The sequence below is a fragment of the Telopea speciosissima genome, chromosome 3, assembly GCF_018873765.1.
Source record: "Telopea speciosissima isolate NSW1024214 ecotype Mountain lineage chromosome 3, Tspe_v1, whole genome shotgun sequence".
In the NCBI taxonomy this organism is placed as follows: domain Eukaryota; kingdom Viridiplantae; phylum Streptophyta; class Magnoliopsida; order Proteales; family Proteaceae; genus Telopea; species Telopea speciosissima.
Window position 1 is genome coordinate 3,655,892 of NC_057918.1, and position 4,756 is coordinate 3,660,647.

At 40.2% G+C, this 4,756-nt stretch overlaps 1 pseudogene; it reads right to left on the reverse strand.

Moving 5' to 3' along the window:
• LOC122653741 lies at window positions 1-4,756 on the reverse strand (annotated as a pseudogene).

A 4,756-nucleotide genomic window follows, 5' to 3' on the forward strand; every position in this document is an offset into this window, starting at 1 on the left:
TTATTCATGAATACTTACATCAAAAACGAAAGCTTTAGCAAGAAGTACGCCAATAGCAGTGGTCATATGGCTCAGGTAAGCAATGGGGGTAAGCAAAGCAGCGGATCCCAACTTGTCCACCAACTTCCCTTCCGAAAAAGATGCCAAAGCGATGGTCGTTCCCTGCATTAATTAATAAATGATATAAATTAAAAATAAAATTTTTGGTAATAGATATAAATCAACTACCTCGATCGGCATAATTTTATTTCATTTGGTTGAAGTAATATGGCGCATATGTTATGTACTAAATGACTAATTAGAACTCAAATTAAAGAATAATACGGAGGATTATTTGTAATTAAAGATGACGACCAAGGAATCGCCCACGTAATGAAGCTTCTGCCCTGTTTGATGGTACACCAAGTCAATTGTTGCAGGGAGATCGTACTCACAAGCTCGTCCCAAGACCAATTCCAGTACTCCTGGGATATTTAAATTTATGAAGTAAGATTTTAAGAGTAACACAAAGGTTGTGTTTGGTATGAATTCTCGTAATAGATTTAGGCATCATACAAAGGTTGTGTTTGGTATGTATTCTTGGAAGTTGCAACAGATTCTGGGTCTAGAATACATTTTGAAATTCGATTCTTTTTTTTATTGTTTTTCTTCCGTTCAGATTGCCTTCTAAATCTAGAAAATAATCTAAGAATACATACCAAACAAAGCGAAAATAAGATTAAAGTGATCAAAAGAAAAAATACTACAGGTTGGGATGCATCCAGAGTAGCATGTCGACGGCTAAATCTAGTCCCTCTGGTGTTGGCAATCCATACATCAAATCCATTATCTGCCAAGATGAATGCCAGGGATTGTTGTGGAGTATTGGAGACCCATATCATCCCATCCTACATATATATATACAACAGAAGCCATCACCACCACAATATATCAATTATCAAAAATTTAAAACAAAACAAATTAACACCTCATAACCCACAAGTCACAAGTCATACACTTAGGCAGCGTTTAGTATGCATTCTAGGTCGATTTCGCATTCTCAGGTGATAAAAATAATTGTTTTATAATATAAGAATACGAAATCAACTTAGAATGCATTCCAAGCATGCATACCAAACACAACCGTAAACTAAAAATTGTGAGGCAACCCAGCCCAGCCCAAATATCCACTCTTTGTTTAGATGTGTCCAGTTGGGAGTTTATTTGCTACTAATTAGCTAGCCTACAACATTACACACCTTGGAGTCCCTTAGCTTTTTTGTGGGATGAAAAATTTATATGGTAGCAGAGCGGGTTTCACTATATCCACGTGTCTGTATTATGTACTGCCATGCATGCGGGGAAATGTTGGATGTTTAGTTTTATGTCGGCTACTAACTAGCCTACAGCCCGACTTATACACCCGGAAGTCCCTCCACCTAACAACAATTTGAACTTTTGGGATGAATACTTTACACGGTTTCAAAGTGGGTTTCATCGTTTCCACGTGTTTGCACCCTGGAGTTTTTTCATCTACCAGGAGTGAAATTTCACCCATCCGCATGTCCATACTAATATACTAACACACACGCCTCATCACCTATCTGGATGTCCATATACACTAGCACACATGCGTGTGAGTGTTGAGAGTTTAGTCTCACATTGGCTACTAATTACTAGGGTATATATAGCCTTCTTTATACAATATTGGATTATAGTTCATCGGCTGGCTGGCTGGCTGGCTTCTCATTTTTATTTAGCTCCATCGATTGAGGGCCTTAAATCAAGAGATCTACTTTTTAACTTACCACAGTTACACCATGTTGAAGTAAGACAGGTTGTTTATTGAGCTTTCCATTTCCACCACCTGAACGTGAACGTGGACCCCTTGAGATTCTTTGAATGTTAACCACATACCCATCTTCCGTTTTCACCTGATCAAACAACTCATATAATCATCAACTCTCTTAATAACAAAGCAGGAGGATCCACAAGAAGAAGAAGAAGAAGAAGAAATCTATATATGTTACGTAGAACTCCTGGCATTGGTAACCATGTATGATCACAGAACACACGCACAGCCCCACAGGAGGAGGAGGAGGAGGAGGAGGAGCAGCTGGTGCATGGACAGCCTCGTTGGGCTTGACTAGCGCAAGGACAAATATGAAGACGATCATTATGATTGACCATCTGAAGAACCTTTGTCGTCGCAGATCATGGAGATCCATTACTTAATAATATCAATTATGAAGACTTCTAGCTAGCTATTAGCTACCTACCTACCTACCTTTTAAAAAACCCAGAAGTCTTAAGTCTTGAAATCGAAAGGGTATAGAACCCAGGTGGGGATCGAAAGGGAGCTAGCAAAGCCCATCTTTCTTTTGCTCTTTCTCTGTCTCTGCTACCTATAAACAGAAAGAAAGAATATAGATTAGCAGTTCAGTAAAGTGGGTGGGATATTTGAACTAATTAGTTACGAAAGATTTTTATTAGATTCCTTTCCCACCATTGATGGATGAAACTGTGAGTGATTTGAGTTTCCTTTGAAAATCAAGGGGTGACGTGTAATTTATCCTAATATATATATATGTTCTGTTTCATACTAGCCATTCACATTTGGATTTCACATTCATTGGATGATGAGTTGTTTTGATGATCACACTGGCACCTGCATGGGTGGTGGCATCATGGTGTATGATCCGCTCTGTAATAATAGAGATGATGATGACGATGAAGAAAACCAACGAACTTAGTCTTATAACAAGATATTGGAAAAAGATCCTCTCCAACTCCAACTCCAACTATTAATCCAATGGACACGGGATGACTTGGACACACATCTTCAAGGCATTGGGATGCATGTTCAAATCCTTCAAACTGTTGGATGGATAATTCTAATTGGACAGGAGTTGGACGCCCAAGTAATTCAATCCGGAGTTCCCTTTGATTTATGATACACATAAAAATCTGTTTACCAGAAAAAAAAATGATATACATAAAAATCGTCCATCAAGAGATAAGTGACACGTGGCAAAGGAGATCGAACCGGATCGCTTATCAGGCCAAAGTCACATTAAGATATTCCCATAACGAACATGTTCCTACTGAATAGATTAGAGACCCGGCCTGTTATAAGGCAAGGAAACCTTTCATTCATTAACGTACAGGAGGACTCTTTGCCCCCATATCGATTTGCTATCGTTATCGTTGAGGACTCCTACAATCAACCAATCAATCCCTTCCGGCCGGAATATCTCCTAATTACTATGAATTAGAAGACTATTCCACTCCACTCCAAGATGACTACAATCCTAGCTAGTTAGATCGTCTATATTTAAGAGGATCTCTTTGATTTATAATAATAGGATTTTCCTTTTCGGAATTGATCATATCTCTCTCCTTAAATAGCGGAGAGGGTACTTCTGGTTTTGGTTGGGTCGATCATAGCTAATTAGAATCCCACGGCCTTTTTTAAATTTTGAAAATTTTTCCCTCAAAAACCTAATTCCTATTTTCTCACCTCTTTCCCGCACTTCGCTCTCTTAGTTTCTCCCTCACTATCGCTTGCCGAACTAATCACAACCCTAATTTCTCAGGTCTCCTCTTTGGCTCTTTCACACGGAGAACCTCTCGGAGTAGACCTGACGGACGGAAGAGCACCCTTACTTACGCTGGAGGCTCGAGGTATGATCCGTGTTTGCTGCTAATGTTTTTTTTTTTTTTTAGGGTTTTGGGTGATGGCCCAGCTGCCCGTAGCAGCTTGTTCAACGTGACAGGATCGCGCGCGCAATAACCGTCTTACTCTTGCTCGTGCAAAGCGTTGGGCAAGGGGTAAGGCGGTCATTGCTTGCGTGGCCCAGTCTGCACAGCACAGGCTGCTACGGACAATTGGGCCGTAGACGATCTGCATTGTTTCTGGTTGTTTGGTACGTATAGATGATCCATTCTCTTTCCTTTCTCTCTCTCCCTGGAATCTATCTAGCTAGATCCTCTATATTTAAGAGGATCTCTTTGATTTATAATAGGATTTTCTTTTTCGGAATTGATCATATCTCTCTCCCTAAGTTAACTGGATCTCTCTCGATCAGAGCAATCGGTGTTCGTTGGTAGTATCATTATAAATAGCGGAAATCGAGCTAAAGGTGGTTCTGGTTGGAAGTATAATTATAATTTTCTATTCATTTTCATTCATTCACATTCATTCTCTCCCTTCCCATGGCAATTCACTGATGATGATGATGATGATGATGAGTAGCACATGCAGCTGCCCTCATTGCTGCTGCACTAGTATCAACAACAATTCATGCGTAGCAGCAGTAGTGGTGAAAAAGACGCAGATGATGTGGAACGTTGCAGTAGTGATGATATTCTTATGGAGATTCTAATTCGTTTGCCACTCAAATCAATATTTAGATCTAAGTGTGTATCAAAGAGGTGGCACCACCTTATCTCACACCCTTCTTTCCGTAACAGATTAAGAACCACCACCATCAGCAGCAATATCATCGGCGGCAGTGGTTGCCTCTTGGGCTTCTTCCGAATCCCGACAAATATTCCCTTTTCTGAATATACTGTATCTGTTCTTCGAATGGTCTTTTGTCTCAACGACACCTATTACATCTTCAACCCTCTGTCGAGAGACTATTGCCAACTTCCTCCTTCTCCTAAGCAGCAACAGCAGTAGGAATTGGTCTGGCAACCGCAACCGTGCATGGGTCTCGTAGTCGACGCCACCGCTGGCGCTGATTATTATTATGATAGATATAAAGTGGTGCAT